The sequence below is a fragment of the Pseudophryne corroboree genome, chromosome 7, assembly GCF_028390025.1.
Source record: "Pseudophryne corroboree isolate aPseCor3 chromosome 7, aPseCor3.hap2, whole genome shotgun sequence".
In the NCBI taxonomy this organism is placed as follows: domain Eukaryota; kingdom Metazoa; phylum Chordata; class Amphibia; order Anura; family Myobatrachidae; genus Pseudophryne; species Pseudophryne corroboree.
Genome location: NC_086450.1, coordinates 91,007,214 through 91,029,717, shown reverse-complemented (window position 1 = coordinate 91,029,717; position 22,504 = coordinate 91,007,214). Strand labels below are relative to the sequence as shown.

The 22,504-nt window shown below is 49.8% G+C and overlaps 1 long non-coding RNA gene across 2 annotated transcripts in view; it reads left to right on the top strand.

Annotated features, from left to right (window-relative positions):
- The first annotated feature begins 386 nt into the window (after positions 1-386).
- LOC134944651 (uncharacterized) overlaps positions 387-22,504 on the top strand; it is a 280,387-nt gene continuing 258,269 nt past the window's right edge. The window contains exon 1 of one of the 2 annotated variants that reach the window (XR_010181917.1): positions 387-782. This is a non-coding gene — a long non-coding RNA (uncharacterized LOC134944651). The remainder of the gene's footprint in view (positions 783-22,504) is intronic. The other variant, XR_010181918.1, reaches the window with a different exon arrangement.

Sequence of the window (22,504 nt, the reverse complement as noted above, 5' to 3'; positions counted from 1 at the left end):
GGTGACCTCAGGTTTCTTTCGCTTATACATGTGTACCCTCGTGTCAGGGACAGGGGGTTCCTCAGTGATATGCAAAACATCTTTTATTGCGATAATCATATATCGAATACATTTAGCCACCTTTGGCTGTAATTTTGCATCATCGTAGTCGACACTGGAGTCTGAATCCGTGTCGGTATCTGTGTCAACTATTTGGGATAGTGGGCGCTTCTGAGACCCCGAAGGTCCAGGCGACATTGGGACAGGCATGGGTTGACTCCCTGACTGTACCCCAGCTTCAGCTTTGTCTAATCTTTTGTGCAATCAGAGCCGGCGCTAACCGCTCAGCAAGGTCCGCAAAGCAGGGAGGCGCCAGGACGGAGAGGCGCCTTCCCCGCTCTGCTACCTTGCTGATGCGCCATGTTGCTGCTGGATGTCGCTGCACCTGTCACACTGTGACAGCCTCAGGCAGCGGCACCGGCAGTATGATCAGATCTCCTCCTGTCCTGTGTGTCACGCCCCCCTCCTCTCTCCTCTTTGCTCCTGGCCGCTGCCCATGTCAGGTGGAAGACAGAAGCACAGTGGTGCCTCTCCCCAACTCGTCTCTTCCCTCCCCTCTGTCACTGAATACACAGCAGTCTTAAGCGTCAGATAGGGGACACAGGAAGTCACATGATATACACACGTGACTGTGCACTGTCTGACTCTGGACTCTGGAGGAGCAAGCTGTCGTGTGAAGAGGAACAGCCAGCCAGTGTAGCAGCCTGCAGCCCTAGTAGCCAGCCACAGAGGAGCTGACTGAGGTAAATTATTCTGCTGATAAAGGAGGAGAGGGGGGGGGGGGGGGGGTAGTACTATATTCATGTGTGCTGGGGAGGGGGGGGGGAGTACCATATTCATGTGTGCTGGGGATGGGGGGGGGAGTACCATATTCATGTATGCTGGGGAGGGGGGGAGTACCATATTCATGTGTGCTGGGGAGGGGGGGAAAGTACCATGTTCATGTGTGATGGGGGGAGTACCATATTCATGTGTGCTGGGGGGTGGGGGGAGTACCGTATTCATGTGTGCTGGGGAGGGGGGGAATTACCATGTTCATGTGTGATGGGGGGGGGAGTACCATATTCATGTGTGCTGGTGGGGGAGTTTCATATTCATGTGTGCTGGGGGGTGGGGGGAGTACCATATTCATGTGTGCTGGGAAGGGGGGGGGGGAGTACCATGTTCATGTGTGATGGGGGGAGTACCATATTCATGTGTGCTGGGGGGTGGGGGGAGTACCATATTCATGTGTGCTGGGGTGGGGGGGGAAGTACCATGTTCATGTGTGATGGGGGAGTACCATATTCATGGGGGGTGGGGGGAGTACCATATTCATGTGTGCTGGGGAGGGGTACCATATTCATGTGTGCTGGGGGTGGGGGAGAAGGCAGAAGTGGCATAGTAACAGTGTGTGCTGCAATTTGGGTTTTCTGCTTTGAAAACCCAGCGGTGGGAGGAAAGAAAAAGGGAAATGTTCACCTGCTCTGGCGGTCGTTTCCCGCTGCTGCATTCTCTGTCCGTTGTAGTGTGTGGGGAGAGGGATGCAGGGTAGCAGCAATAGTGTAGTTGTGCAGACAAAGAGGGTGCAGGGTAGTGGCAGTGTCGTGTGTGGGGTGCAGGGTAGCAGCGGTAGTCTGCGGGGGGGTGGGGGGGGGGGGAATCCAGGATAGCAGCAGTACTGTCATGTGGTTTGTCTGGGAGGAGGGGTGCTGGGTAGCGGCGGTAGTGTAATGTAGTGCGTGTAGGGAGAGAGGGTGCAGGGTAGCAGCGGTAGTGTAATGTAGTGTGTGCGGGGAAAGGGGGTGCAGGGTAGTGGCAGTAATATAATGTAATGTGTGTAGGGAGAGAGGGTGCAGGGTAGCAGCGGTAGTATAATCTAGTGTGTGCGGGGAAAGCAGGGTAGTGGCAGTAGTGTAATGTAGTGTGTGTAGGGAGAGAGGGTGTAGGGTAGCAGCGGAAGTGTAATGTAGTGTGTGCGAGGGAAAGGGGGTGCAGGGTAGTGGCAGTAGTATAATGTAGTGTGTGAGGGGAGCTGGGTAGCAGCGGTAGTGTAATGTAGTGTGTGAGGGGAGCTGGGTAGCAGCGGTAGTGTAATGTAGTGTGTGAGGGGAGCTGGGTAGCAGCGGTAGTGTAATGTAGTGTGTGAGGGGAGCTGGGTAGCAGCGGTAGTGTAATGTAGTGTGTGAGGGGAGCTGGGTAGCAGCGGTAGTGTAATGTAGTGTGTGAGGGGAGCTGGGTAGCAGCGGTAGTGTAATGTAGTGTGTGTAGGGAGAGAGGGTGCAGGGTAGCAGCGGTAGTGTAATGTGTGTGATTGGCTGGTACTTTATCACCCTATGGGGGGTATTCAAATAGTGCCAAATTTTCCAACAGCCGGAAAATCAGCGCTTTTTGCCCGTTAAGTCTTACTTACATTCGACCTATTCAATTAAAGTACCGATTTTTTGACTGTCAAAAAAATTGGAAATGTCGGTAAACACATGGATTGGCGAATTATTTGCAGATACACGTGTTTTTGTCGAAAACATGTCCGTTTTTGACTATTTTCTGTGGATGCAGATTCGCCTTTTTAAAAAGGCGAATCTGCACCAGTGGAAATGTGGTAAAAAACGGGTAGCATTGAATAGCTATGTCCGGATTTTTCAGCTAGCCGAAAAATCAGGACATAAATGAATATCCCCCTTTATCTGTCTCCACATTATCACTTTTTAAGGCTTAATAAATTTAGGCCAATGACTATGATGTGGCCATAGGAGGGCGCAAAATTTATAGTTTGCAGGAGGGCGCCGAACACCCTAGCACCGGCCCTGTGTGCAATAAATTAACATTAGCACTTAAAACATTCCACATATCCATCCAGTCAGGTGTCGGCACTGCCGACGGAGACCTAACATTCATACACTCTCCCTCCTCCTTAGGTGAGCCTTCAATCTCAGACATGTCGACACACGCGTACCGACACACACCACACACACACAGGGAAGCTCTTTTCTGAAGACATGTTCCCCACCAGTCCCTTTGGAGAGACAGAGAGAGAGTATGCCAGCACAAACCCCAGCGCTATATGACCCAGGAAAAAACACAGTATGTTTACCCAGTAGCGCTTTTGTTATGTATATGCGCCAATTATGTGCCCCCCCTCTACTTTAAAAACCTTCTTTCACCGTGTGTTAAGCAGGGGAGAGTCCGGGGAGCTTCCTCTCAGCGGTGCTGTGGAGAAAAATGGCGCTGGTGAGTGCTGAGGGAGAAGCCCCGCCCCCTCGGCGGCTGCTTCTGTCCCGCTCAAATTTCTCAATAACATGGTGGGGGCTTTTTATATACATGTACAGTGCCCAGCTGTACATGTATATATATATATATATACCACAGGTGAGGTTTATATTGCTGCCCAGGGCGCCCCCCCCCCCCCCCTGCGCCCTGCACCCTTACAGTGACCGAGGTGTGTGAGGTGAATGGAAGCAATGGCGCACAGCTGCAGTGCTGTGCGTTACCTCTATGAAGATCAAGGTGTCTTCTGCCGCCTCTGATGTCTTTTCCTCAATACTCACCCGGCTTCTATCTTCCGGCTCTGCGAGGAGGACGGCGGCAGAGCCGGATTAAGGGGGGGGCCCGGGGGATACGTACCCCGGGCCCCCCTTTCCAAAAGGGCCCCCTGCCACACCACAGATCGGATCTCTCTTCCGATCCGATCTGCGGTGCTGTGCTCCCCGGCTCCCGTCCTCACTGCAGCAGCAGCTGCGCACAGACAGGACAGCTGAGCTGAGCGACGGCTCAGCTGTCCAATAAAGTATGAATGAAGCAGCCTGCCGCTTAGTCATTGGCTGGGCACGCAGGCTGTTTCAATACACCCCATAACCCTCTACCCCTGCCACACACCCTATTCCCCCACATACACCCCATAATCCTCTACACCCCACAGCCTAGTCCCCGTGTTCACCCCACATACACCCAAATTCTCTAACCCCACCACACATCCTACTCCCACTGTCTCCCACATTCACACCCCATAAACTCCCTCCTAACCCCCGCACCCGCACCTGGGAAGGGACCTCCTCTGGGATATACAGTGGAGGGACGGGGACCAAAGGGGTGTCAGGTACAGGAGGCACAGGGGAGTGGGTATGTGAGGCTGACAAGGGGCATGGTATACAGCCGGCTCTAGGCTTGTGTTGTACCCCACTAGTCCCTGCGAGGTCCTGGGTGTGTGTGTGTGTATATATATATATATATATATATATATATATATATATATTCTGCCTTCTCTATTAGGGGCCCCACTCTCTTAAGTGCCCCGGGCCCCCCATGGTCTTAATCCGGCTCTGGACGGCGGCGCGGCTCTGGGACGGACGGCTAGGGTGAGACCTGCGTATCGATCCCTGTGGAGCTAATGGTGTCCAGTAGCCTAAGAAACAGAGCCCTGAAACTCAGAGAAGTGGGTCTGCTTCTCTCCCCTCAGTCCCTCGATGCAGGGAGTCTGTTGCCAGCAGGCTCCCTGAACATAAAAAACCTAACTAAAATGCTTTCTTTACAGGAAACTCAGGAGAGCTCCTGAAATGCACCCAGTCTCCACTGGGCACAGTATCAAACTGAGGTCTGGAGGAGGGGCATAGAGGGAGGAGCCAGTGCACACCCAGAGTCAAAGTCTTTCTTAAAGTGCCCATGTCTCCTGCGGAGCCCGTCTATCCCCATGGTCCTTACGGAGTCCCCAGCATCCTCTAGGACGTTAGAGAAATGTGCATACAATCCTTCGATTTCTCTCACAGATGTGGTCGAAATCGTAGGTTAGCACCGATTATCTCATAAGTGTATGGGCACCATTACTCAGCCGCTGCGATCACTTCAGCCTGTCCAGGACCGGAATTGACGTCAGACACCCGCCCTGCAAATGCTTGGACACGCCTGCATTTTTCCAAACACTCCCAGAAAATGGTCAGTTGCCACCCACAAACAACTTCTACCTGTCGAGATCTTTTGAACGCCTGTGTACCTGTGCAACGCGCCTGCACATTGCAGTTTAGACCTTATCGCCCGCTGTACGAAAACGAAGCCCAGCGATCAGGTCTGAATTAGGCCCTGTGTTTCTACTGGACTTTCCTGTGTTCCAGTTCCCTAGCATGTCTCCTGTTTTGTATTCTTGCTTATGACACTGACCTTGGATAGTTTCGACCAGTCTTTGATTGGTAGTGCATTCATACCTAGCTAGACTCCATGCATCTGCTCCTGCCTGGAGTGCTGGTGATCCAGAAAAAGTTCTTTGTTTCTCTCACTACGGGGTATATTTACTAAGCTCCAGATTTTGACCGAGATGCCGTTTTTTCTTCAAAGTGTCATGTCGGGAATTTACTAAGCAAAAATCTCGGCAGTGATGAGGGCATTCGTAATATTTTGGAAGTCCTAGGAAAAAAATCACGAATAAATACACCATCGGTCAAATACGCCTGCAATTTGGTAGAAATCGGTAATTTACTAAAAAGTGCAAATCACAAACACTGCAATAGCCAAACACTGCCGTGCAGAAATACAATTCGTGAAAAAGTGCTAGAAAAAAACAGACCTGCTTTTTTATCCCGTGTTTGGATAGGCATGCACGGATCCATGAGATCCGTGCATGTTTATCAGTGGGAAGGGGATGGGAAAGTGTTATTTTTCTGGAAAAAAAAATGCGTGGGGTCCCCCCTCCTAAGCAAAACCAGCCTCGGGCTCTTTGAGCCGGTCCTGGTTGCAAAAATATGGGATAAAAATGATAGGGGTTCCCCCATATTTAAACAACCAGCACCGGGCTCTGCACCTGGTCCTGGTTCCAAAAATACGGGGGACAAAAAGCGTAGGGGTCCCCCGTATTTCTGAAACCAGCACCGGGCTCCACTAGCCAGATACATAATGCCACAGCCGGGGGACACTTTTATATAGGTCCCGGCGGCCCTGGCATTACATAACCAACTAATCACCCCTGGCCGGGGTACCCTGGAGCAGTGGGGACCCCTTCAATCAAGGGGTCCCCCCCCTCCAGCCACCCGAGGACCAGGGGTGAAGCCCGAGGCTGTCCCCCCCATCCAAGGGCTGCGGATGGGAGGCTGATAGCCGTTTTGTAAAAAAAATGTATATTGTTTTTAGTAGCAGTACTACAAGTCCCAGCAAGCCTCCCCCGCAAGCTGGTACTTGGAGAACCACAAGTACCAGCATGCGGAGGAAAAACGGGCCCGCTGGTACCTGTAGTACTACTACTAAAAAAATACCCCAATAAAAACATAAGACACACACCTTGAAAGTATAACTTTAATGCATACATCCACACCTCCATATACACATACTTACCTATGTTCACTCGAGGGTCGGTCCTCTTCTCCATGTAGAATCCATGGTGTACCTGTTGAAAAAATTATACTCACAAAATCCAGTGTAGATGGCTCCTCTTCTGTTCTATTTGTAATCCAGGTACTTGGCAAAATAACAAAACGGACACCCGACCTCGCACTGAAAGGGGCCCCATGTTTTCACATGGGACCCCTTTCCCCGAATGCCAGAAACCCCCTCTGACTTATGTCTAAGAGCGTTCCATCAGCCAATCAGGGAGCGCCACATTGTGGCACCCTCCTGATTGGCTGTGTGCTCCTGTACTGTATGACAGGCAGCACACGGCAGTGTTACGATGTAGCGCCTATGCGCTCCATTGTAACCAATGGTGGGAACTTTGTGGTCAGCGGTGAGGTTACTTTCGGTCAACCGCTGACCACAAAGTTCCCACCATTGGTTACAATGGAGCGCATAGGCCTGTCATACAGTACAGGAGCACACAGCCAATCAGGAGGGTGCCACAACGTGGCGCTCCCTGATTGGCTGATGGAACCCTCTTAGACATAAGTCAGAGGGGGTTTCTGGCATTCGGGGAAAGGGGTCCCATGTGAAAACATGGGGCCCCTTTCAGTGCGAGGTCGGGTATCCATTTTGTTGTTTTGCAAAGTACCTGGATTACAAACGGATTACAAGAAGAGCCATCTACACTGGATTATGTGAGTATAATTTTTTCCACAGGTACACCATGGATTCTACATAGAGAAGAGGACCGACCCTCGTGTGAACATAGGTAAGTATGTGTATATGGAGGTGTGGATGTATGCATTAAAGTTATACTTTCAAGGTGTGTGTCTTATGTTTTTATTGGGGTATTTTTTAAGTAGTAGTACTACAGGTACCAGCGGGCCCGGTTTTCCTCCGCATGCTGGTACTTGTGGTTCTCCAAGTACCAGCTTGCGGGGGAGGCTTGCTGGGACTTGTAGTACTGCTACTAAAAACAATATTCATTTTTTTACAGAACGGCTATCAGCCTCCCATCCGCAGCCCTTGGATGGGAGGGACAGCCTCGGGCTTCACCCCTGGTCCTCGGGTGGCCGGAGGGGGGAGACCCCTTGATTGAAGGGGTCCCCACTCATCCAGGGTACCCCGGCCAGGGGTGACTAGTTGGTTATGTAATGCCAGGGCCGCCGGGACCTATATAAAAGTGTCCCCCGGCTGTGGCATTATGTATCTGGCTAGTGGAGCCCGGTGCTGGTTTCAGAAATACGGGGGACCCCTACGCTTTTTGTCCCCCGTATTTTTGGAACCAGGACCAGGCGCAGAGCCCGGTGCTGGTTGTTTAAATATGGGGGAACCCCTATCATTTTTTTATCCCATATTTTTGCAACCAGGACCGGCTCAAAGAGCCCGAGGCTGGTTTGGCTTAGGAGGGGGGACCCCACGCAATTTTTTATTTTATTTTAACACTGATTTTATTTTTTTCAAAGGTGCACAATGAAGCCCAGCACGGATCTCTCAGATCCGGCCGAGATTCATTGTATTAAAGTCGGCAGTGTTTTACAAGTCACTCACGTAAAACACTGCCAAAAAAACCGAATGACATCGACATCGGTAAAACCGAAAATGCAGAATACGGCAGCTTAGTAAATTAGTTGTACTAAATTCAAAAAGTTGCAACTTTACACTTTCGATGTCATTCGTGATTGAACTTTGACCTCAAACGGAAAAATACGAATTTTAGTAAATATACTCCTACGTTTCTGAGTAGTTAATATGTATTTTTTCTTCAGGGTCCATAAGAATCCACAGGGATTACATTGGGGTATAGGCAGGGGCATTTTAAGAGAGGAGGGGCCGTGTGCACACTCCGGGTGGGCCTCCTCCTCGCCACGGCACCGTAGGCTCCGGCAATATGCCAGAGTCTACTGCGCATGCGCAGGTCTCCCGAAACATGGCGCCATTTTTTATGTGTTTTTTGGCCACGACGGCTGCCGCTGCAGCGCCGGCGGTTGACTTCGGACAGGTAAGTATGAAAATATGGGTGCAATGTGTGCGGTGTGGGCCCTCCCTGGACCCAGAGGCCCGTGTGCACCGCACACATTGCACCCATGATAGAAACGCCAGTGGGTATAGGGGTGGAGATCAGGCTCAGGCACCAAACAGTTAAGCTTTACAGAGCTCCCAGGATGCACTGGTCCTTCCCCCCTGTACCACACCCACAGCTCTTCAGTTTTCATTTGGTGCCAGCAGGAACTAACACCAAACGAAAATGTGAACCCCTTTATAACAGTAGGGGCTGGCCCAAGCTTTTCTTTCTTTGACTTATATTTAATTTATTTTTCTACCTAATAGAGCAAGCAGCGCTAGGCAGTCCTCTGGACGCCAGCGCTGCAACTCCAGCCACGGTGAGGTACTTTCGGCGGGGTACACTGGGGGACAAGTAAGGTGGGTTCCTGCTTGTGGGAACCTGTGCCTTTGTTGCAGTCCTACCTACGGTCTTGGAGACAGACCGGAAGTGCTGATGAGGACACCAGATTTATCCGGGACTCTACTGGACCACCAGGGCTAATTGTACTGGAAACTAGGGGACATGGTGGTTGATATCAGCATAGGGCCCCTCTTCCAGCTCAGGGCGCCATTCCACTGCGATCTTCCAGCTGCTGAGCTGCTCTTTCTCCACCCTCCTCTTCCTCAGACAGCCATTTTCAGCTCTGCACAGGTCTCCGGGAACGCTGGGTCCAGTATCCCTGTATACCTCTCCTAGGAACCAGGTTATACAGCGCTATTTCCTACCAGCCACTGCGGTCTGTGTAGTTGAATTTAGTGTCCATTGCAGTTATACTGTATATTCTGATTGTATGTGACTTGTGCTAGCTCTGCTGACTGATTTTTCTTACTGTCAGCTTAGACCTGTCCCTTTCTTTCACTATGACCAGGACCGGTGCTAGGCTGTTTGGCACCCTCCTGCAAACTATACATTTTGCGCCCTCCTACAAATACAGATGTGGCCACTCTCACCTTACCAGCGAGCGGCCGCATCGTGTTCGTGACTAGTCACAGCCCACTTGCGGAATGGTACACACCTTGCGACCCTTTGAATTGCAGGTGCATGCACACCCACAGGCACGCTTATTGCGGCAGACATGTTGCATTTGCTGCAATTAGCCTTTAATCTGAGAAGGAACACATCTTTATGTCCTCTTGACATATCTCCTTATAATGTTTAATCGTTTGAATTTAGAAAAGAGAGGGTGATAGGGAGAGGGTGAGAGCCAGTGTGTGACAGTGAGAGTGTGACAGGAGAGAGAGGTGACGAGGAGAGGGTGAGAGTCAGAGTGTGATGGGGAGTGGGTTAGAGACAGTGGGTAATGAAAGAGTCAGTAGGTGACAGGGGAGAGGGTAATGGCAGGGGGAGATGGGCAGAGAGTGACAGGAGAGAGGGGTTACTGGCAAAGGTTGAGAGTCAGTGGGTGACAGTGAGAGTGTGACAGGAGGGAAAGGTGAGGGGAAGAGTCAGTGGGTGACAGGAGAGAGAGGTGACAGTGAAAGGGTGAGAGTCAGTGGGTGACAGGAGAGAGGTGACGGGGAGAGGGTTCGAGTCAGTGGGTTACAAGAGAGTCAGTAGATGACAAGTGAGAGAGGTGACAGGTTGAGAATAACGGCAGGGGGAGATGGGCAGAGTGTGACATGCAGAGGATGAAAAGAGAGGGTGACGGGGACAGGTTGAGAGTCAGTGTGTGACAGGAGACAGAGGTGATGGGGAAAGGGTGAGTGTTAGTGGGTGACGGAGAGTGTGACAGGAGAGGGAGGTGATGGGGAAAGGGTGAGAGTTAGTGTGACAGGAGATAGAGGTGATGGGGCAAGGGTGAGAGTTAGTGGGTGACAAGGAGAGTGTGACAGGAGAGAGAGGTGACGGGAAGAGGGTGAGAGTCAGTGGGTGACAGGGAGAGGGTGAGAGTCAGAGTCAGTAAGTGACAGGAGAGAAAGGGGATGGGGAAAGGCAGTGGGTGACAGACAGTGGGAAACAGGCATTAGTCAGAAGAAAGAAAAAATAGTAACATAAACAAAAAAGTCTGGACTGTCAGTCCCAGGGGGGAGAAAACGCCTCTGAATTGCTGTGCCCAAGATGACTAACTAAGCAACTGAAATTTTCAAATTAGCTTAATTAGTCTTTGATTGCTCACGTTTCATAGCACTGCCTCTCATCTGGTTCTCGCCTTCTTCAGCAACGCAGAAAGATCTTCCAGGGACCGGAAGGCCAGAGTACCGTAACTAAGCTCTATCCCCTGCCTGCACACACTACAATATTGCCGCTACCCTACATGCCCCTCTGCGCACACACTACACTACACTTACCTTCTCTGGATGGCTTCATTCTTCATGCAGGAGCTGGTCCAGTTGTTGGAGGATGCAACAGCCGGGAACAGATGACAGTGGAGAGCAGGAGAAGGTATTTCCTTATTTTTTCCCCTCGCACCGCTGGGTTTTCACAGCCGAAAGCAGCTTACGTCACAAATTGTTGATATGCTACTTCTGCCCCCCAGCACACATTGTCAGTATGCCCTGTCCCCCCACAGCATACATTGTTAATATGCCCTTTCCTCCCATAGCACACATTAATATGCCCCTTTCCTCCAGAGCACACATTAATATGCCTTCCCCCCATAGTACAAAACATTAATATGCCCCTCCCTCCCCACAGCACACATTAATATGCCCTTCTCCCCCCATAGCACACATTAATATGCCCTTCTCCCCCCATAGCACAGATTAATATGCCTTCCCCCCATAGTACACAACATTAATATGCCCCTTCTCCCATTGCAAAGATTAATATGCCCCCAAGGAGTTACAGAGAAACAGTTTTTTGTTGTTGTTTTTTTTTTACTGGTAGTGCTGTGCTGCTCGAGTGAGACAGCAGACAGCTCCCAGGGCAATGTATCTGGCCCACCTGTCTGCCCGCAGCTGGCTGCAACGCTGTGCAGGTGAACTCCAGTACCTGGGATCTCTCCTATGTTGGCTACTGTCTTAAACTCTCTTCTTTGCTATGCAGTGCTGCGACTAGCGTGCGGTGCACCATACAAGCTATAGAAGCGCCCTGTGCTCCCAGTTAGCAATATCAACCCCCCGCTTTGCCTCCCAGACAGTGGCGGATTTAGGAGGGGGGGCACCAAGGCACGTGCCCCCCCTGTCATTTTTAGTGCAGACTGACATGCGGACGAGGGTCCGCATGTCAGTCTGCGGTCTCGTTTCCTCCCCTGCTGTTAGGAGGGACACGGAGGGCACAGTGCGCGCCTCTCCTGTGTCCCTCCTGGGTCTCCGGCGGCCGCTGGTCTCATGAAGGAAGTGCCGTTCGTGAGCACTTCCTTTATTACAGTGACCCGCGGCCGCCGGAGACACAGGAGGGATACAGGAGAGGCGCGCACTGTGCCCTCCGTGTCCCTCCTAACAGCAGGGGAGCGGGGGGAGCAGCGGCGGCGGCGGAGGAAGGGGACGGGGACGGGGGACGCACGCACTGGGGGGGAATATCTGGCACTGGGGGCATATTTGGCAGGGAGGGGGGGGGAATATCTGGCACTGGGGGCATATATGGCACTGGGGGGAATATCTGGCACTGGGGGCATATCTGGCACTGGGGGGAATATCTGGCCCTGGGGGCATATATGGCACTGGGGGGGGGGATATCTGGCACTGGGGGCATATGTGGCACTGGGGGGGGGATATCTGGCACTGGGGGCATATGTGGCACTGGGGGGGGAATATCTGGCACTGGGGCATATGTGGCACTGGGGGCATATATAGCACTGGGGGGGGGGGCGATATCTGGCACTGGGGGCATATGTGGCACTGTCGGGGAATATCTGGCACTGGGGGTATATGTGTACCTGGCACACATGGGGGGGGCTATATTTGGCACTGGGGGCATGTGAGTACCTGGCACCGTGGGGGAATATCTGGCACTGGGGACATATGTGGCACTGGGAGCACAGCCCTAGCAACAAGGACTACCTCCTAGCAACGAGCATGACACCCAGTGCATGAAACCCCTGGCAACGAGCATGACACCCAGTGCATGAAACCCCTGGCAACGAGCATGACACCCAGTGCATGAAACCCCTGGCAACGAGCATGACACCCTGAGCATGAAAACCCCTGGCACCGTGCATGGAACCAAGAGCATGAAACCCCTGGCAACGAGCATGACACCCAGTGCATGAAACCCCTGACAACGAGCAGGTATTTGAAAAGTAATTAGAAGCCTTACTGTAGGACTTAATGTGTAATGGGCATTACGGTGTGTGGCATAATGTATCACGGACATTGCGGTGTGTGTCATAATGTGTCACAGGCATTACGGTGTATGGTATACTATATCGCTGGCATTGTGATATGTGGTATAATGTCTCAGGGTCATTGCAGTGTGTGGCATAATGTATCACGGACATTGCGGTGTGTGTCATAATGTGTCAGGCATTACGGTGTGTGGTATACTATATCACGGGCATTGTGGTATGTGGTATAATGTCTCAGGGTCATTGCAGTGTGGCATAATATATAACGGGCATTGCGGTGTGTGGCATAGGGTATAACGGGCATTGCGGTATGTGTCACAGGCATTACGGTGTATGGTATACTATATCACGGGCATTGTGGTATAATGTCTCAAGGTCATTGCAGTGTGTGGCATAATGTGTCACAGACATTGTATGTGCTATAATGTATCAGGGGCAGTGCAGTGTGTAGCATAATGTATAACGGGCATTGCGATTCCTGTCATAATGTGTCACAGGCATTACGGTGTGTGGCATAATGTGTCTGGGGCATTACAGTGTGTGCATATTGTGTCATGTGCATTATTGTGTGTGGAATAATGTCTAAGGGCCATTGCAGTATGTGGAATAATGTATACTGGGCATTACTATAAGGAGGAAAAATGACAAATAATGTAAGGGGCATGAATCAGGATTATTTTTCTTTCCTGTGGTGGCCAACGTCTGGGCGTGCAGGTTGCAAAACTGGGGTATAAGGTAGTCTTTTCCTGCAATACCACGCCCATTCAAACGAAGCCACGCCCCTTATGGTGCCCCCCCTGTAATTTTTTTCTGGATCCGCCCCTGCTCCCAGATAGGGGGATTTGGTGTAGCTTATAGTGTGGTGTAGTGCAGTAATGTAGTGTTCCATATAGGGTATATAGTGTAGTCATGTATTGCAGTAAAAAGGGGCATGTAGTGCACTTATGTGGTGTAGCATATAAGGGGATGTAGCGTAGCGATGTAGTATAGCATATAGGGTATGTAGTGCAGTGCATAGGGGCATGTAGTGTAGTGATGTATTCCAGCATGGGGAGGGAGGAGGCGCCAAATTACTGCCTTGCCCCGGGTGACAAAAATCCTAGTTTCGGCCCTGCCCATAGCACACATTAAAATGCCCCTTCCCCCAACAGCACACATTTACACGCCCCTCCCCCCCACAGCACACATTTACATGCCTCTTTCCCCCATAGCACAAATGAACATGCCCCTTACCTCCACAGCACACATTAATATGCCCCCTCCCCCATAGCACACATTAATATGCTTCTTTCCCCTTATAGCACACATTAACATGCCCCTTCCCCCCATAGCACACATTAATGTGCCCCTTCCCCATAGCACACATTAATATGCCCCTTCCCCCCATATCACACATTAACATGATCCTTCCCCCCATAACACACAATAATGTGCCCCTTCCCCCCATAGCACACATTGTTGATATTCCTCCTCTCCCCCCTCCCCTTTTATCCATAACTGGCCTGAGTCTCTGCGGTTGTGTATGCTTGTGGTATGGCCGGATGGTAGTGCAGTAGGCTGCTCCATGCTTGCTGGCTCCTCCAGTGTGGGCACAGTCAAGAGTGCTTCTGTCATGTGACTTCCTGTTGTAATTAGGAAGTAAGCTCAGTACAGCGTCGGGACTCGGGAGGTGGCTGCCCGGCTTCTGCTTTGAGCACAGTGCAGAGACGGGGCAGACAGGAGAGAGAAGGGGGAGCACCCAACAGGAGATCATCAGATTGGGGAAGAGGAATCTTTAATCTGCCGGGGTTACTGTGCTGCCTGTCATACCTGCCTGTGACAGGAGCAGGCTGCGACAACTGGCAAGTAGCAGTGTATAACAGCTTAGCAAGGTGGCAGAGCGGGGAGAGCGCCTCTCTAGCCCAGCGCCTCCCTGCTTTGCAGATCTTGCTGAGCTGCTAGTGCCGGGCCTGACTATAACCTAAAATACTGGTGTATAAGGGGTTCACTGTACTTCACATTTAACTCTATTTGTGAAGGTTGTCACATACTGTATTTGTAATACACTGCTCACTGCCATATTGTGTGTTATACTATCCCTGCAGCTATGTCTAGCTAAGGCAAGGGAAACAAACAGGCTGCTGCTCCTACACTGGTCTCTTGCAGATCCTGTTCAGCAGGATTATCCCAGCAGGATGTAGTACAAGATGGTTTCTGTGCATCTTGTTATTCTCAACTGGGCCAGTCGGCTCCTACAGCCCCTGTCCAGGAGCTCCCTTTGGATTCCTTTTCACTGTTACTGGAAAAATTGGATGGACGTGTTCTCAGCTTCAGTGCAAACCTCTTCTGCTGTCTTTCAACAAATGTTGCGGGATCAGGGACCCGTACCCAGTAAAGCCACTAAGCGTGCTGTGCCATCCTCACAGTCTATGCAGTTCTCAGAATCTGAGGACGACGATTTCTCTCCCACTGAGTCCCCTTCAGGGGATGAGGAGCTTCAGTCTAAATTAAATGTACCTGCACTAGTGAGGGCGATTAAATTGACTCTTCAAATAGATGAGGAAGAGCCCATGCCTAAAACAAAGGAACCACTTTCTTAGCGTCAAAAGGTAGTGGTACCTGAGTTTTCTCACTCAGATCAGCTTACTGGGCTCATGAGTGAAGCATGGAAAACCAAATAAAAAGTTGCACTTACCAAAATGCCTAGTTTATTTTTAGCCTATTCCAGCAGCCGATTGTGCTAAGTGGGAAGCTCCCCCAGCAGTGGATTCCCACGTGACACCTCTAGTTAAAAGCTCAACTTTACCTATTCATACAGGATCTTCCCTAAAGGAGATCCCGGATTCAAAAACTGACTCTCGTCTTAAATCAAGCTATTACTCGCCCAGCCATGACAGCTGCCTGTGTGGCCAAAGTGTCAGGAATTGGCGTTCAGCAGCATCTCACTTACCAGCGCGCTGGTGTGCAGGCCTCCGGAGGTCACGGCCCCAGTTGCGGCTGCATGAATGCACTGTCCACGAGCATCACAACTGTCACTGAGTACCCTTGAACCACATCTCTTGGCTCCCATTTCTGGTGGTCAGTCTCCTGCAGCCCATAGCTCACTGTGCTCCACCCAACCAGTACTATCTTTTGGTAAACTACTGGTTTCAGCCAGCAGCCTGGAGTACACAGTGCTTCTAGTTAACAGCATTAACTCCAAGTGCACTACAGGGCCCAGCCAGCAACCAGCAGTGCATTGCATTAACAGTCTACAGAATTACTCTCCTGGCGAATCACTAGCTCCAGCTGTCAGCTGATCTGGACACCCAATCCATCAAGGTGTTTGCTCACTGAGTTCAGCGTCCAATCACCGCAGAGCAAGGGGTATAAGTTCCAGTCAGTGGTTCAGTCTCATCGCCTTGGGCAACATTTGGTGTGCAAGTTTTCCTGGTTCCTGTGTTCCTGTCTCCAGTGGATTCCCCGTTGTTACTTTCATCATTTATTCTCCAGTCTTCATTTCTCCAGCTTGCTATGAACTCCAGCCACAGTCTGCTACACCAATCTGCAGTAAGAGATTTCCTCAGGTGTTTTCTCATTGCTCAGCCTGTGCACCTAATTACCAGCATTCCATACTGTGCATTGCATCCAGCACTTAACAAACTTGCTGTGTTAGGACTGTCTCCTGCCTGGGCCTTGCTTGGCTAAAAGAACTAGTGGTGTTACAGAGACTGTGTGCTTTTATACGTTTACCGGAGTTCTGTCTGCTTCAGTTATATTTGCCATTACCGTTTGCATCAAGTTTCAAGTTTATCTTCATTCTTCATTTTTTGTTATCAGTGACTTTTGAATATTCATTCCATTGGATTAAGTTACCATTCATTACTCCTATCATCAGTTGTACCAGTTATTATTCATACTTCATTTCCTGTTATTGCTGGTTTTCAAGTTATCATCAATTGCATTCCATTTCACCTGTTATTCAATTGCTCTGTGACCCCTGTGACATAATAAATATCAGCGCATATGCGCAGGACTTTTCTTTCGGCCTCCTCATTTTATGCATCACGCCTACACTGACCCACTAGTGCTCCCTCCGGGGACAGACAAAACCAGAGATCTGACACAAAGCCATTGAAAGTTGGACAGATGCTCTGGAGAAAAGTCTTCCCTCCAAGGCTACCCAGGAACAGCTGTCCTACAACTCAAATATCAGAGCCACAGCCTACTATGTAGGAGAGGTGGCTTCGGATATGAGACTTCCAGTTTCTAAGGCATCAGCTGGTAGCCCACCGTGATATTTGGCTTCGCTCATGGAAGGCTGACTCGGATTCTAAGAAAGCTCTGAAATCACTCCCTTATACAGGGAGATCCTCTTTGGCCCAGAATTAGATAAGATTGTCACTACTCTGGCAGCCTATAAATGGCTTTCCTGCCTTCAGTATCCATTCCACGGCCTCGGATATCATCCCTTAGGTAATTTCGTCCCCAGGGAAAGGCTAAAGGTCAGTCCTTTCCAAGGCACTTAATGTCCACAAAGACCCCCAAGACCAAGCAGGCCTGGGCTACCAGACATACAGCTGCAACATCTAAAGATAAGCCTTCAGCCTTATCTTCAGATAAGGAGTGGACGGGCCTCCTCCTGGGAAATCCGTCTTCTCCAATTCGCACAGTCCTGGGGTCAGACCACCATAGACGCCTGGATGCAAGAAGTGGTTTCTCATGTGTATGCCCTCCCTTTCCTAAGATGTCTCCCCCCCCCCCCCCCCCTCTTCCCGGCAGTACTTCTACACAAGTCTCCCATCAGACCTGAGCAAAGCCCAGGCCCTCCAGAGGGCCATTCACTCCTTGCTGCACTCAGGAGTAATAATTCCAGTACCGTCCTCGCAACGAGGTACAGGATTTTTCTCTACTCTCTTTTTGGTGCAGAAGGCCACTGGGTCTCATCGGACTATGACTTCAAATGACTATCTCACAGGCTTACACAAAGACTACCCTTCCTGTGCCAGAAACAGTTTCTACTCATTCTACTTTCTCTGTGGGTCTTTCGTGGGCATCCCGCCGTGTCACATCAGCTGAACTACTATGCAAGGTGGCCACATAGTTCTCTGTCCACACTTTTCTTAGGTTCTCTGCCTTTGATACATTTGCCTCTCAAAATGCTTCATTTGGACACAGAATTCTCCTCTCATTACTGAAGTGTCCCTCCCTTGAACAACTGCTTTTGGACATTCCCAGTGTAATCCCTATGGAGTTCTATGGACCCTGAAAAAGAAAATAAGAGTTATGGTAAAATGTACCTTTGTTAACACTTTCTTTGAGGTGCATAGGATCCACAGTGCGTCCACCCTGACGCACCTGGCTTCTTTGGGTTATTTCTCTTGGTCACTGATTCTACTGTGGGAAAGTGTGTTTACTGTGTGTACCATTCTTCCTTCTCTCCTATCCAGCTCCTGAATTGGGCTTGTAAACAAAACTGAGGAGCCTGAGCTGTGGACGGGGTATAGGGGAGAAGGACCAGTGCATCCTGGGAGCACTGAAAATCTTAACTGTTTGGTGCCTGATCCTGATCTCCACCACCATACCCCAATGTCATCCCTGTTAATACTATGGACCTTGAAGAAAAATAGTTAACAAAGGTAAGTTTTACCATAACTCTTATTATTTGTTACCTATTAAACTCTGTTCTGTACTATATAATAGGTGTGTTATGTAAGGAATAGTGATGAGCGGGTTCGGTTTCTCGGAAACCGAACCCCCCCGAACTTCACGCTTTTTACACGGGTCCGAGGCAGACTCGGATCTTCCCGCCTTGCTCGGCTAACCCGAGGGCGCCCGAACGTCATCATCCCGCTGTCGGATTCTCGCGAGGCTCGTATTCTATCGCGAGACTCGGATTCTATATAAGGAGACGCGCGTCGCCGCCATTTTCACACGTGCATTGAGATTGATAGGGAGAGGACGTGGCTGGCGTCCTCTCCGTTTAGATAGAGAGTGAGACACTTGATTTACTGGAGCATTAGGAGTACTCAGAGAGTGCAGAGTTTTGCTGATAGTTATACTAGTGACCACCAGTTTTATTTATTATTTAATATAATCCGTTCTCTGCCTGAAAAAAAACGATACACAGTCACATACCATATCTGTGCTCAGCCTCAGTGTGCTGCATGATAATATCATCTATGTATATCTGACTGTGCTGAGTAGTGCTCACTGCTCACACAGCTTAATTGGGGGGGAGACTGGGGAGCAGTTATAGCAGGAGTACATATTTAACAGTGCACACTTTTGCTGCCAGAGTGCCAGTGTGACTGACCAGCAGTGACCACCAGTATATTGTCTGCCTGAAAAAGTTAAACACTCGTGTGGTGTTTTTTTTATTTTTTTTATTCTATAAACGCATTCTGCTGACAGTGTCCAGCAGGTCCGTCATTCATTATATTTCTATCTTCTTCATACTAGTAGTTTAGGAGTCTGCAGTGCTGACAGTGTCCAGCAGGTCCGTCATTATATAATATATACCTGTCCTGCAGTAGTGATATATATATATTTTTTATATCATTATCATCCAGTCTATACTAGCAGACGCAGTACGGTAGTCCACGGCTGTAGCTACCTCTGTGTCGGCAGTCGCTCGTCCATAATTGTATACCTACCTGTGGTGGTTTTTTTTTTTCTATCTTCTTCATACTAGTAGTTTAGGAGTCTGCAGTGCTGACAGTGTCCAGCAGGTCCGTCATTATATAATATATACCTGTCCTGCAGTAGTGATATATATATATTTTTTATATCATTATCATCCAGTCTATACTAGCAGACGCAGTACGGTAGTCCACGGCTGTAGCTACCTCTGTGTCGGCAGTCGCTCGTCCATAATTGTATACCTACCTGTGGTGGTTTTTCTTTTTTCTATCTTCTTCATACTAGTAGTTTAGGAGTCTGCAGTGCTGACAGTGTCCAGCAGGTCCGTCATTATATAATATATACCTGTCCTGCAGTAGTGATATATATATATTTTTTATATCATTATCATCCAGTCTATACTAGCAGACGCAGTACGGTAGTCCACGGCTGTAGCTACCTCTGTGTCGGCACTGGCAGTCGCTCGTCCATAATTGTATACCTACCTGTGGTGGTTTTTTTTTTTTTCTATCTTCTTCATACTAGTAGTTTAGGAGTCTGCAGTGCTGACAGTGTCCAGCAGGTCCGTCATTATACAATATATACCTGTCCTGCAGTAGTGATATATATATATATATTTTATATCATTATCATCCAGTCTATACTAGCAGACGCAGTACGGTAGTCCACGGCTGTAGCTACCTCTGTGTCGGCAGTCGCTCGTCCATAATTGTATACCTACCTGTGGTGGTTTTTTTTTTTTCTATCTTCTTCATACTAGTAGTTTAGGAGTCTGCAGTGCTGACAGTGTCCAGCAGGTCCGTCATTATACAATATATACCTGTCCTGCAGTAGTGATATATATATATTTTTTATATCATTATCATCCAGTCTATACTAGCAGACGCAGTACGGTAGTCCACGGCTGTAGCTACCTCTGTGTCGGCACTGGCAGTCGCTCGTCCATAATTGTATACCTACCTGTGGTGTTTTTTTTTTTCTTCTATCTTCTTCATACTAGTAGTTTAGGAGTCTGCAGTGCTGACAGTGTCCAGCAGGTCCGTCATTATACAATATATACCTGTCCTGCAGTAGTGATATATATATATTTCTCTGACGTCCTAGTGGATGCTGGGACTCCGTCAGGACCATGGGGATTAGCGGCTCCGCAGGAGACAGGGCACAAAAATAAAAGCTTTAGGACTAGGTGGTGTGCACTGGCTCCTCCCCCTATGACCCTCCTCCAAGCCTCAGTTAGGTTTTTGTGCCCGTCCGAGCAGGGTGCAATCTAGGTGGCTCTCCTAAAGAGCTGCTTAGAAAAAGTTATTAGGTTTTTTATTTTCAGTGAGTCCTGCTGGCAACAGGCTCACTGCAACGAGGGACTTAGGGGAGAAGAAGTGAACTCACCTGCGTGCAGGATGGATTGGCTTCTTAGGCTACTGGACACCATTAGCTCCAGAGGGATCGAACACAGGCCCAGCCATGGGGTCCCGGAGCCGCGCCGCCGACCCCCTTGCAGATGCCGAAAAGTGAAGAGGTCCAGAAACCGGCGGCAGAAGACTTTTCAGTCTTCATGAGGTAGCGCACAGCACTGCAGCTGTGCGCCATTGTTGTCAGCACACTTCACACCAGCGGTCACTGAGGGTGCAGGGCGCTGGGGGGGGGGGGGGGCGCCCTGGGCAGCAATGATAATACCTTGTTCTGGCTAAAAATACATCACATATAGCCCCTGGGGCTATATGGATGTATTTAACCCCTGCCAGGTCTCACAAACACCGGGAGAAGAGCCCGCCGAAATAGGGGGCGGGGCCTATCTCCTCAGCACACAGCGCCATTTTCCTGCACAGCTCCGCTGCGAGGAAGGCTCCCAGGACTCTCCCCTGCACTGCACTACAGAAACAGGGTAAAAAAACAGAGAGGGGGGGCACTTTTTTGGCGATATTGATATATTAAGCTGCTATAAAGGAAACAACACTTCTGTAGGGTTGTTCCTATATATTTATAGCGCTTGGGTGTGTGCTGGCAAACTCTCCCTCTGTCTCCCCAAAGGGCTAGTGGGGTCCTGTCTTCGATAAGAGCATTCCCTGTGTGTCTGCTGTGTGTCGGTACGTGTGTGTCGACATGTATGAGGACGATGTTGGTGTGGAGGCGGAGCAATTGCCGGTAATGGTGATGTCACCCCCTAGGGAGTCGACACCGGAATGGATGGCTTTGTTTATGGAATTACGTGATAATGTCAGCACGTTACAAAAATCAGTTGACGACATGAGACGGCCGGCAAACCAGTTAGTACCTGTCCAGGCGTCTCAGACACCGTCAGGGGCTGTAAAACGCCCTTTACCTCAGTCGGTCGACACAGACCCAGACACGGACACCGAATCTAGTGTCGACGGTGAAGAAACAAACGTATTTTCCAGTAGGGCCACACGTTATATGATCACGGCAATGAAGGAGGCTTTGCATATCTCTGATACTGCAAGTACCACAAAAAGGGGTATTATGTGGGGTCTGAAAAAACTACCTGTAGTTTTTCCTGAATCAGAGGAATTGAATGAAGTGTGTGATGAAGCGTGGGTTAACCCCGATAGAAAACTGCTAATTTCAAAGAAGTTATTGGCATTATATCCTTTCCCGCCAGAGGTTAGGGCGCGCTGGGAAACAACCCCTAGGGTGGATAAGGCACTCACACGCTTATCAAAACAAGTGGCGTTACCGTCTCCTGAAACGGCCGCCCTCAAGGATCCAGCTGATAGGAGGCTGGAAACTACCCTGAAAAGTATATACACTCATACTGGTGTTATACTGCGATCAGCCATCGCCTCAGCATGGATGTGCAGTGCTGGGGTGGTTTGGTCGGATTCCCTGACTGAAAATATTGATACCCTGGATAGGGACAGTATTTTATTGACTATAGAGCAATTAAAGGATGCTTTTCTTTATATGCGAGATGCTCAGAGGGATATTTGCACTCTGGCATCGAGAGTAAGTGCGATGTCCATATCTGCCAGAAGAAGTTTATGGACGCGACAGTGGTCAGGTGATGCGGATTCCAAACGGCATATGGAAGTATTGCCGTATAAAGGGGAGGAATTATTTGGGGTCGGTCTATCGGATTTGGTGGCCACGGCAACAGCCGGGAAATCCACCTTTTTACCTCAGGTCCCCTCCCAACAGAAAAAGACACCGTCTTTTCAGCCGCAGTCCTTTCGTTCCTATAAGAACAAGCGGGCAAAAGGACAGTCATATCTGCCCCGAGGCAAAGGAAAGGGTAAGAGAGTGCACCAAGCAGCTCCCTCCCAGGAGCAGAAGCCCTCCCCGGC